Genomic DNA, 13,312 nt, shown 5'->3' with positions numbered 1-13,312 from the left:
TGACTACTTTTAAACAATATTGTAGCAAGTATTGTGCTAAACAAGTAGAAGGTATTTAACTTTGATGGGTTCCTTAAAACAAAACAATGACTTTGAAAATTATATTATCAGGAAATGGTCCAAGGTGTTAGATTATTGTGGAGTTATTTTAGGACGAATGGTGTTGGGCTGGGGAGGGGGGCATTTCTCAAACTCAACTTATACTATGTAGACACCCAACCTACTTTTTTTTGTTACTGTTTTAAGAATGGAGAGGGTAATATACATTCATAAATTTTAAAGTGTCTCAAATTTATGTATTTGTTTGTTTCAAATGCTTAAAATCTTATTGAAAGAATCCCAAATATAAGTGAGCCAAAGCCTCAGCTAATGAGATGTCCACATGCGGTTCAGCTATTGTGAGAGATACAAGTTGTGCATTTGCTACAAGATGGGACTATCATATGTCAAAGCATATGCCTGTCACTGAAGCCAAATGCAGATAACATATGCTTGGAAGTAAAATTTTTGTAAGTCTTATTGCTTATCAAAAATTGATGAGAGCCAACTGTGAATGTTTACACTAGTTTGGGTTTATAAACAGATCATCAGGGTAAATAATAGAAACTATTTTTGCAGAACAGTCAAGTAAGTATATCTTTTTCAAGCTGTGCTGCTTCTTTCTGCACCTCTTCTCTGAAATACACACCCACTCACCCCTCTCCACACAAACACTCTTTCACGGACACATATTTACTCTAGGGGTGGGGCGAGTAGTAGAAGCCCTAGTAATAGATTGTTTAGATCAGAGTTTCTTTTCTCCACAGTGTGGGAGATTAATCATTAAAAGTTTACTTCTGGCAATATTCACATTCCCACTGGAAAAAAAAAATCTGCATGTAAATTTGAAACAAAAGCAACCTCTATGTATATTCACATAAAGCTTTCTTGTTTCTAAAGTACATTCACTTACACAATCTTGTATAATTTTAAAGTAATCTGGCAGCAGATATTTTCATCTTTATTGTGTAGGTGAAGGAATGGAGCTTCCACCAGTTCAAGTCACTTTCAAGGTAGGTTCTGGTGGAGCCAGGCCTTGAACGCTTACCCGCTGCCTCCACCTCCAGGGTGGTGTCCACTGCGTGGGGATGTTCAGCATTATTCCAGAGTAGTATCGTATTAGAGAACAGTTGGTATTTGCACTGAATGATCGATTGGGGATGACAGCCGGGATAATTGTGTTCGACAGCATCACCACCACACCTGCCATTTCTGGACTTGAGGAGGATGTTTGGTATATGGAGATTTGGCTGTACCACCAGGGCACACAGTCATCACTGGTCCTTGGCAAACCAGCAATACAAGTAAACTTTCCTTCAAAGGTGATGGATGACAGGTCCTCTTCCTAAACAAACCTGCCCAAAATCTGAGTACTCAATCTAACCCTATGGTGTACTTCACAGCAGATGGGTAGGTGCATTCTCCCCACAGCCCTCCATTTGATCATTACTCAAATCCTGACAATTCTATCCCCATAATATCCATTATACCACTCTCTCCCCTCGCTGTCCCATCTGTACCGCCTTACCTTGGGCCTCCATCACCTCTCTCCAGACTGGCGAGTCCTCTAACTGATCTTCTTGCCCTCAGTCTCTCCTCTCTCAATTACACCTTGCACTCTGACATGAAAGTTATCTTCTTAGTGAAAATCTGATCATATCTTCTACAAATCCCATTTGTTCTCACGAGTCTTTCAAGCACAGGAAATTATACGTATTTTTTCTAATTATGGGATCAGGCATTTTTCCATCTTACCTATGCTCATTTTGATGCAAAATTGCTTTCTGTATATACTATATGTTTTGGTTCTTATCCAACTCTTTAAACCAGGCACCGTGTAGGTTATAACTCATAAAGAGGGCTTAGGTCATGATTGGCTATTTCAGCCTTAGTCTAGACAGCACTGTGTAAGCCACATATATAATTAAAAATGTTCTGGTAACATTAAACAAAATTGAAAAGAAATTCATTCAATTAATTTTGATGGTTCTTTTTCTAAATCTAATATACCTAATATATTTCTATTTCAGTATAAAATCAACACAAAAATCATTAATGACATATTTCCTTTTGTTAATACTAAGTATCTGAAATCCAGTAAGTTTATTATTTACTTACAGCACAACTCAATTCAAACTAACCACAATTCAAGTGTTCAGTAACTCCACGTGACTATTGGCTACATTTGACAGCACAAGTCTAGAACTCTTTGTCCTACCTGCCTTCTCTTTCCTTCTTTTAATGGCCAAATTTCTGTAAAATGTCTGTCCTTGCTTTCTGAACTTGACCAACATTCGATATTTTCAACTCCAGAAGTCTGACTTTTGCCATACTTTTACGCTAAAAGTCCCAAACAACTTTCTCGTTGCCACATGTAATACCAGTCCTCTCTCTTCAGCAGGAGCTCTAAATCAACTAAAGTCCACCAGAAACATACAAACTACATCAGGTGCTTCAATGGAAGAGGATTTAATACCAGAAAGCTATTACAAAAATGGAAGAATTAAAACAACCTCAATTCTGTTTAGAGCATTTTATTTTATAATTTTTAAATTTATTTTTTGTTCAAGTACAGTTGTCTCCATTTTCGCCCCGTCCCCATGCCCCACCCATCCCTGCCTCCCATCCTCAATCATACCCTCTGGTTTTTTAAAAGAGGAAATAGAATGATGCAAAGTGAAGCTGGAAAATTATTTAGAGAAAAATAAGGCAGAGTCTTGCGAGCCATATTTAGAAATTTGAGCGTTTGGTGGGCTGACGAAGCAAGGACAGAAAGCAAGTTAGTACGGGAAGTTACTCTGGGAAACTTTATCCCTTGGGTAGGACAAATAGGACAAGAAGTAGTTCTGCCACAAGTCAGGCGTACACTTAGAGTTGACACAGATGGAAGTGAGTGCTGCTGCTTTTCAAACCACTGCTTGAGAATTTCTGACACCAAAGAGCCCACACCCCCTGGCTATATACCATGTGCATATACAATTCAGAATGTTGAAATAAAAGCCATCCTACCCTCTCCCCAAATGACTCTCCTCATCTTCTATCATAGTTACTCCATTTTGGTCAATGAATGGAATAACTATGAATTACATAATGAATTATAATCCAGGCAGAACCTCATCAAAGTTCTTTTTCATCCCAGCCTCCAATCAGCAAGTCATGTCTATTCTGCTGATTGAATATTTCTCAAAATTGCCCCTTTCCAGAAATCACTGATGTTTTACTGGCACAGGTCATCATCCTCTCTTGTTTGGGTTACTGCATCAGCCTCCTGAGTTGGTCTCACTCTGTTCAATATATTTTCCACACATCAGTTTGAGTGATTGCTTTAATATGCAGAACAGATCACATTATTTTTCTGACTCAACCCTAGTGGGTCCTGTACGATCTTCTCTTGATTATTTTTCTGATTCCATTTACTGCCATTTACTTCCCTCTTTGGAGGTCACACTTTGATAAAACAGAACTGATTCCATTTTCTGTTTTTTTCTTTTCCCTTGAGCCTGGTGCTTACTGTTTCTTTTGGGTGGCACACGATTCTCCTCCTCTCCTTTGCTTTACTCTTTATCTGCATAATCTTACTCATATTCCAGATCTTAGAATGTATGTTTCTTCATCCAAGAAGACATCCTTGATTCCTGGTACTTCCACATCTCAATCTATCATAAGATAAAGCACTCTTTTTTTTTTAATTTTATCATTCAAATACATTTGTCTCCATTTTCCTGCCACCACATTCCCCTGCCCCAGCCACCCCCACCTCCACCCTCAATCCTTCTGCACTTTGGCTTTGTTCATGGGTCCTTTTAAAGCACTCTATCTTAAGGACCTGCTCTCATCATCCTGTGCTAAAATGTAAGCTCTTGTCAATTTTCTTTCTTAGCATAGTATTTGGCCCATAGCACATATTTAATAAATATTTTTAAATGACTCTATGGCAGTGGTTGAATGGAGACGTTAAGCTGGTGGGAGACATGGATGAATTCCCTAGCACCTTTTAAAGTATTTGCTCTTTTCACTCTAATATATTGCTTCAACACAAATTGCCCATCATATTTCAGTTTATCCTGTCTTCCTGACATAATACACGAATTGTAAAAGGGCATATTAAATTTCAAGTTATGTTCTCTGTAGCTTTTTGCTGGGTACCCAATTAAAAGTTGGTATAAAAAGCCAATGAGGGATTTATGACTTTCTTGATTACTGTATCTCTCAATGTGTGGTTCTGGCCTTCATTAACATTACTGATGGCCTGGAGGAGATTTTATTCATTTCTGTAGTCCTGACAGTGCCCAGGACCTAGCTGGTGTCCCGTGACTATTTGGTGAAAGAAATAATATGTGACTGCGTCATGAAAGTGTGTGTCCTAAGATATAATATTTGGTGTAAACTGTGCTAAAGAATCATTTCTTTCTTAACGGAAAGTAAACCAGTATCAACCTGAGAAAGCAGGTCATTGGGATTGGGGACTGTTGCAACTGCTCCATGAAAGCAGGAGAGCACTGGGCTTATGCAGTTGCCCTGTAAAACCAATGATTCTTTGCGAATGTTCATAAACTCAGCAAACTATTCACTCTTTGTGGCTTGGACACTTAAACCAAACAATTAAATTAACAAGGAAAAATGACTCTGTTTAAGAGCTCTACTGCTAATATTTATTTTATTTTTAAACTTAATTTGGGATTATAAGCAGACACAAGTCAGCATTCCTTAAGATGTCTCTCTTGCCGTAAAAGCATAAAATGTGAAATTGGAAAGCGGCCTGGTTCACCTCACCCCCAAACTGTGAGTTTATATTATAAATAAGTAACTTGGTGTCCAGAAATGCCAGGTGATTTTCCCAAAGCCACACAGTTCCTGTGACTCTACTGGGACTCCAAATTAAGTTTCTATGAACAAAATAAGAGCAGTGACTACCCAAACAGAGAACTTACTATGCATTTGGAAGTAGCTAAGCATTTCAGCTTTAGGCCTCCTTTCAACAAATGTAATTATTCATACAAAGACTGAATTTAACCTAAATTTCTGCCAAGTTACTGGCAAATACAAGGCAGATACTGAGCACTACTTTCAGATAGAGATTGAAGTGAAAAGGCTAAACTAAAAATAGTGTGGGATAAGAAACAGCCAGAGCTACCTTGTATCCTTATTCTTAGAACCCTAAATTAGTGTTTTTCCTGATACCTGCTGAGTGGAAAAGGGGAGTGGGCATTGATGAAGGCCTTGAAATCAAGCAGTTGCTTTGAAATAAAATTTGAAACAATGTATTAAAAGAGATAACTTAGGATAACAAATTTGTAGGTGGGAGCACAGCAAAAACAGTGCCCAATGAAGTGGTTATATGTATTCCAGCTCTATTTCTATCCATTTATTCTGTAAGGACTAGTGCAATTGACCCACACAGTGCTCTGCCAGGTGTTCATCTGTCAGTTGGTCAGCCACAAATCTGCCGTGAAGCCAGAACAAATGTGTTTATTAGCATCTCCATTTACTGCCATCCAAAACATTCACATGAAAACACCCACCTTACTCCCTGCCCACCCCTCCATCTGCACCCTGCTGGCAAAGGCAAAGCTCAAACTGAAATCTGAGTGCCTACGTTCAGCCAGCTTTCTGAGGGGAGATGCTGGTTTCTGGCATGGGCATCTCAGTCCCAGGGAAGGGTTAAGTTATGCTGAGCAGGAAGCCAGGCTTCTATGGCAGAGCTGCGCAGCCCTGAACTCTCCTAGGAAGGTGAATGCATCCCCTTATGAAGTGCAGCTGACAGCCTGCAGTCACATGGAACTAAAATCCCTGGTTCTAATTCATCCTCTCTAATTATGATGGATGGAAAGAAGATGCAAAACTCCCTCCTGTTCCAGGAAAAGCCTTGGAGGTCATCAAGAATCACAAGATTTGAAAAACTTGGCAAATCAGACGGAGGATGGTACTGGGGTTTATCCTACCTTGGCAGAAGAGCTAGAACATTTATATATATACTCAGAGCTTAAACACTCTCATTTTCTGATAAAAAGTAGCTTATAGATCAGGCAACTTTTACTTTACTAACATTTGAGTGAGTAATTATAGAGGATAATAGTCAAAATAATATGTATTGTCCACTTGAAAGAGATAACATCTTCTAGGAAAAATAGTCCAGTATGCATTGTTTGGCCACATTGATCAAATAGTTGACATTACATTTATTTGCTCACAAAAGGCCTCTCAGGAGATTTCTGAATGTTCAAAATGTATAAATTCTCTTCAATAATAGAAACTTGAGTGAATCTACTTAGCCTAGCAGTCACCTTAACTATAAACTCTACAGACTTAAAACTGGAGAAGTAATTTTTTTGTGGGTTCATGATTGTCCTCTGGAGCCCCTGGAATCTCAGAAAATGATCTGATCACATAGGCCCAAAGGCAGAGACATGTAAAAGGATATGTCTCTTTCATGCTCCCTAAATGACTCTAATCTATTAGTTTTGTGATGATTTTAATAACCATGAGGTTTTTGATCTGAATGATCAATTTGATACTTCTCAATTCCACAAATATTTATTAAGCATCCATTATGTTCCTTTGCTATCTATAGTAATAAATGAGACAGTAATCTTGCCCTCAAAAAGTTTCTTAGCTTACTTAATAATTTAAAATGCATTTGAAATAGTTACAAAACTATGATATTGTCATAAGCCGTAAAGACAAGAAGTGTACAAAGCCAGGAGGTAAACTTAAATATATACCAAAGAGAGAGCCAGAATAATTGCATTGGCTTTATTTAGAAAAAGGATAGGAAAGGGATCTTGAAGGATGAACTCCTCAGTAGAAGAATGGAGGGACGGATTCAGTGGATGAAGTAGAGTATTGTAAAATAACAGATACATTTTTCATTTTCACCAATGACTTTATTGATTTGGATATTTTGAGTATGTTACCTATTTCCCACATGGGATAATAATTGTTTTCAATTAACCTCTCAATGTTATCGCTATCAACTTCAACTGGTCTACTGAGCCATGGAGCATCATCCAGCAAGAAATGTCCAGAATGAAATTTCACAAACCAAACATGTTTTGTTGTTTGACATGTTTTATCAGTCACAGCAGTTGCCATACACTGTGTAAATCTTTTTTTTTTAAATTTCAGTTGCATTTTTACCTTTCTTGAAATAATAAAGCATAATATACCAAAAATGTTGAGTATTTTCTTCCATCTTCGATATTAAAATGGCTACATAAAAATTCATCAATTTTGATAAGATTTTTTAGATGTACACTGATATGACAGCTGTCACAATTCAATCAAACAAAATTGTTTGAGTGAAGTTAAAGACAACTAAGCGCTACTCGAGCCATCTTACAGAAAAAACCAAATGACCTTTTTGTCCAACTCAATAAATTGGACCTAATAGGGTGTGGAGAATAGCGATGTGTGAAGAATACTACTTTGTTAGTAAGTCATGGAGATAGAGTTGGGTAGGTAACATGGACACGTTCATAAGGAGGCAAGAACAAGCATGTTCTTAAATAGCTGAGTGCTTAAAAATTATTATTTGAGAAAGAATTACTCTAGAACAGTGGCTCCAAAACTTTTTGGCACCAGGGACCATTTTCATGGAAGGCAATTTTTACACAAACTGGGGTGAGGAATGGTTTTGAGGATCACTTAAGGGCATTATATTTATTGTGCACTGTATTTCTATTATTATTACATTGTATTATATAAAGAAGTAATTATACAACTCACCATAAGCAGAATCAGTGGGAACCCTTAGCTTGTTTTCCTACAAGTCAACCATCTGGGAGTGAGGGGAGACAGTGGCAACCAAAGTGTGTTGCTTATGTCCAGCCTACTCCATAATCTCGTTTAGGTTGCTGTCACTGAAGAAAACCCTGCTTCACAAAGGTAGGATGTTGGAAATGGAAGCAGGCTTTTCCGTGCTTTTGTGGCAATCTCAGGATATCCTGTCTTGTCTTTAATCTAGAACATGTGGAGATTTGAAATTGTCTCAAACATACTTTAAAGGCCACTATCATTTGTGATCTCAAGCAGCTGGCTGATCCTCTTCTAGCACAGACAAAGTCGATTCACCTGGCTTATTCACAAGTGAGTCAAGGATCTATTCCCTCCCAGTTCAGAGGTCTCTTATGGTTGGGAAGTAATGCCCAAACTATTCTGAAAGTTGAGATAGATGATGATGTACCAGCTGGGAGAAAGAAGACCCTGGCTCAGTCTCTTTCAAAATCTGCTAATATTTGAAACATGTCGAAAATCCCAATGTTCACTTGTCACCCCCATAATTGGTTTCACTTGGAATGCAGCCCCTTTATCTGCTGACTTGAACACAGTTCTCATTCTCCCCTAAAGTGACAGATTGACTTCGTTGAGCAGGTTGAATGTGTCACACAAGTAAGCAAGTTTGCGGCCCATTCTGTGTCACTGAAATGTTAGGAAAAGGTGACTGTTTTCCTAAAAGAAATCTCTGGAGCAGCTCTCATAAAAACTCTGGCCAGTGATCTACCTTTAGAAAGCCATTTCACTTCTGTGTATAAGAGAAGATGCATGTGCTCTTCACCCAACTCCTCCCAGAGCTGTGCACAGACATGAGTTAAGGGCATGTACTTTAACGTGCCTGTTAATTTTAATCATATCCTGCAAAACGTTAAGTTCAGGCAATACTCTTTGGCTAGCCAGCATTTCTTTATAGATGACACAGTGCGTAGATTCACATTCAGAAGCAACTTCTTTGACTTGAGTAGTGAAACCAGAAAGCCTTCCAGTCACGGCAGCCACTCTATCCATGCATATACCAACAGAAAATGACCAATTCAGCTTTCTTGATGTGTAATCATTCAAAGATTTGAATAGTTCTGCAGCTGTTGTGTTGGTTGACAACAAAAGTGCACATAACATATCCTTATGCACATCCTCCTAAAAAATAATGCATGAAAACAAATATGGTTACCTTGCTGTCAACATCGGTAGACTCATCAGCCTGGATTGCGTACCACAGTAACTTATTAATCCTGTCTAATAATTGTGCCTCAGTGTCCTCTGCTATTTCATCAATTTGTCTAGGTATGGTATTAGCCAAAAGAGGAACATGTGCCATTTTTTGAACTGCAGCCTCTTCTAAAAGCTCACAACGAATGTCCTTAGCAGCAGGCAGGATCAACTCTTCACCCATAGTAAAGAGCTTCTTAGCTTTAGCAATGTGGTTAGCCACTAAGAATGGTGCTCTCAGTGCAGATACATTTGATGAAAGTGGTGGCCTTCATTAATTGCTGCTGTTATTTGTGTTCATGTTTTTTTCTTCTGAAAAACTCCAAAGGCTTGTCTTTTAATGCAGGGTGCTTGGTGTCTGCGTGGTGAAGCAGTTTTGAAGGTTTCATGGCTTTGTTGCATAGCTGGTCATAACATATTATACAAAGTAGACTTGGAGAATGTGAATCACCTGTTGCAATGAACCCATAATTTAAGTGGAACTCTTAGGATTTTCTTTTAAATGCAACTTCCTTTTTCTTGGGAGTCTTAGAGTCTTCTACTCTCTCATCATTAGGTCTTTCCCCCTTTACAAAGAAGCTCTCCAGTGATAATCGTTTTTTACTCATTTTATCTAGGGTTAGCATGGGCGTTTGCCAAACTGACTGAGACAAGTGCACAGTGTGGGAAAGAGGTGAAGACGGAGTAGTAAATAAAGCAATGGACGGGCTACATGCAGACTAAAATAAGTGCTGGATTCTGACTGAAGCCTGCTACCAGATGCAGCTGTACAATTGAAGTACATCAACTCACTTGCCACTATAAAGCCTGCCACTGAATGCAGCTTAATTGTCACTTGCCACTCACTGATAGGGTTTTGATATGAGTCTGTAAGCAATTGATTTATTATGGTCTCTGTGCAGTCAGGCTTCTATCTCTATTTGCAGCTGCTCCCCAGCACTAGCATCAAGGCCTCAGCTCCACCTCAGGTCATCAGGCATTAGATTCTCATAAGAAGCACACAATCTAGATCCCTCGCATGTGCAGTTCACAGTAGGGTTCGTGTTCCTATGAGAATGTAATGCCCCCGCTGATCTGACAGAAGGTGGAGCTCAGGTGGCAATGTGAGCATGGGGTGCTGCTGTAAGAACAGATGAAGCTTTGCTTGTTCGCCTGCTGCTCTCCTCCCACTGTGTGGCCTGGTTCCTAACCAGGCCTGGTGCTGGTCCATGGCCCAGGGGTTAGGGCCCTCCGCTCTAGAATATCTTTGAAATTGTTTTTAAGACCATAAACAATATTTGTCTCATGGATTCTCTCTTTACCCCTTGATGTTGAAATGTGTGGAAAGTGTTCCAAAGTTTCAGTGAATGTGGCCCAAATTCTGATCTTCTTGGATGTATTCTGGTGTTCTTTCTCCACCTTTTTTCTACCCTTACTTTCATTCTGCATATGATTTTCTTTCATGGATGCTATAGCACATAGAGATAAAATTTAGCTATATCCTGCCACTTCCCTGAAAATTTACTTTCTATTCCAATTCTAGTTCTTAAAACCACTTTATACATAAGTAGTGTGAGAAGTTGTATTTGAATTAGAGCCAAATGAAAACCTCAAGAATAACCATAAGAAGCAACGCACAGCTCCAGGAGGACATCGGTTTCAATGCAAACATGTTCCTTCATTCAGCGAACATTTTATTGATGCCTTTTCTGAGTCCTGTACGATGCCAGGAATTCTAAAGCACAAACCCACTATAACAACTAACAGTACTTAACATCTAGCATTTTTTTCTCCTGGGTATGGTCAATCACAGTGACATTTAGTCAAGCATTAGCTCCATATAATATGATTTCAGGCCTAAAGGTAGGTTTTGTCAATGGTTGATAAAGATCTCCCACCAGGATGCTCCTAGCCAGGAAAAGATTGTAAGACTGGTGAATACAGCTCAATGAGGGAGAACTTAGGGTATTTGGGGCAGCAGAAATGGGGCACCAAGAAAATTATTTCGAGTTTTGTTTGTCCTGAAGTCAAGCCTGCTCGCTGTACCATTATGGTACATTCTTTCTTATGTCTGGTTCAAGGCCCAGCTGCAGAGTGTTCACACATATATCCACAACATTCTGGAGGACCTCCCACCCTCTCCCCCTGAACATCAGTAAACACATCCTTGGGTGAGGATTTTTTTTAAAAAAATCAGGCAGAAGAGAGAATGGGAAAGGGGAAGGAGAAAACTTTCCTTCTGGATTTTCATTGCCAAAAAGGGAGTATCAAAAATAATTTCAGCTGGCTGACGAAGGGTGAAACATCCCAGGAAGGGAGCTGCACAGCTCAAAAGGAATTAATTTTGTAGTTTTCTGCCAATTTTCTCCCCTCATATCTCCCCCACGGAAATGCTTATGTCTTACTCACATATGGGATGAATAAAATGAGCACATGGCCCACTATTCAGAGCTGGGGTTGTGGTCATCATATATAGTGGAAGACAGTCACGGACTAATTAGGCAAGTATCTATGCCTATCAAGTTTTGACAATCTGGAAATCTGGTGGCAGCACAAGGAGAGGTCTGCCGATGACAGCTCTTGGGTAGAAGAATCTGTTTTCAAGACTCAGAGCCTTATAAGGTTAGGCATCTGGTATTATTTGTCCTATTGCTTGCTTCCTGTATCTCCTCCATTGGTGATATTAACATATGGCTAAGGGGAGGACATTTTCCTTCAAATGTGGATGTTTTCTAAACCTCTGCTTGAGAGTTCATGAGTAAGAATTTCTCAGGGTGGTTATCAATAACCTGCAATTCCAAAAACTTCCCAGGTATTTCCAATAATCACCCATGAGTCACATCCACAATCTAAGATGATGAAAAGACTTTAACTGGAGAGTCACCTACTTAAGGGTAGAGCCATGAAAGAAGGAATACTTTTCTGTTGCTGTATACATGCCTGGAAGATCCTAGAGCAGACGAGAAAGTTAGTCATCCATTTATTTTATTAAGAATGTCAGGAATGGAACTGCACACCTCTTGAAAGAGCCATTGGTAGTTTCTTTGGTTATAACAAATACTCTTCTGAAAATTGCTAGCTATGGATGAATGGTTCTCCCTTTGACAACAAAACCTATGGAGGCTTGGCAGAACTCCAGCCTACATCACAGAAGGGAACATCTTCCTCCAGAAACAGTGCAATTGGCAGACTGTTGCAAGCACAGGTGGAGATGTCATTCAGCTAATTTTTAAAAACATTTTTCTTTTACATTGAAAAATAATTAACATAATCACTATGTAAGTTTAAGATGTATAGCATGATAGTTTATATATATTATGAAATGCTTAACACAATAGGTTTAGTTAACATTCATTACCTCTGGTATATACAATACTGACAACTTTCCTATGTATCATACAGCACTATTAACTATCGTCATCATGATGTCCCATACCTCCCTAGTACTTATTTATCTCATAGCTGGAGTTTTTTGTACATTTTAACAACCTTCCTTTAATTGTATGTACCTACCCCTCACCTCCACCTCTCGTGACCACAAATATGATCTGTTTTTCAATGAGTCTGCTTTTTCTTAATTTTATTTTGCGTGTTTTTAGACCCCACATATAATTGAGATCACATGGTGTTTGTCTTTCTCTGTCTGACATTTCACAGCCTAATGTCTTCAGGTCCATCCATGTTGTCACAAATGGTACAGTTTTCTAATATTTTATTACCAATATTCCATTATATAAACCACATCATTTTTTATCCATTCACCTGTTAATAGATACTTAGGTTGTCTCCATGTCTTCTCTATTATAAATAATGCTGATATGAACAATAGGGTGCAGGTAATCTTTTCAAATTAGTGATTCAGATTTTTTCTGTTAAATTAACAAAGTGGGATTGCTGAGTCATATGGTAGTTCTATTTTTAATTTTTCGAAGAACCTCTATCTTGTTTTCCCTGATGCACTGTTGGAGGAATTGCAAATTGCAAACCTAGTATGGAATATTAACCTTTTGTAGAACGAATCTTTGGTGAATAGTTTCTCCCATTTAGTAAGTTGTCTTTTAATTTGGTTGGTTTCCTTTGCTGTACAAAAAAAGCACATTTTTGATTTCATGTAGTCCCATTTGTTTATTTTTTTCTCCTTGCCTGAGGAGATATATTTAAAAAATTACTAACAACAATGTAAACGAGTTTATGGCCTCTATATTCTTCTTAGAGGTTTTATGGCTTCAGTCTTACATTCAAGTTTTTAATCCACTTTGAGATTATTTTTGTGTGTGGTGTCAGAAAGTGGTCTAGTTTCATTTTTTTTCTT

The sequence above is a fragment of the Pteronotus mesoamericanus genome, unplaced genomic scaffold (assembly GCF_021234165.1).
Source record: "Pteronotus mesoamericanus isolate MK-2021 breed Mesoamerican mustached bat unplaced genomic scaffold, CSHL_Meso_final scaffold_54, whole genome shotgun sequence".
NCBI lineage: Eukaryota > Metazoa > Chordata > Mammalia > Chiroptera > Mormoopidae > Pteronotus > Pteronotus mesoamericanus.
This window is presented reverse-complemented; position numbering follows the sequence as displayed.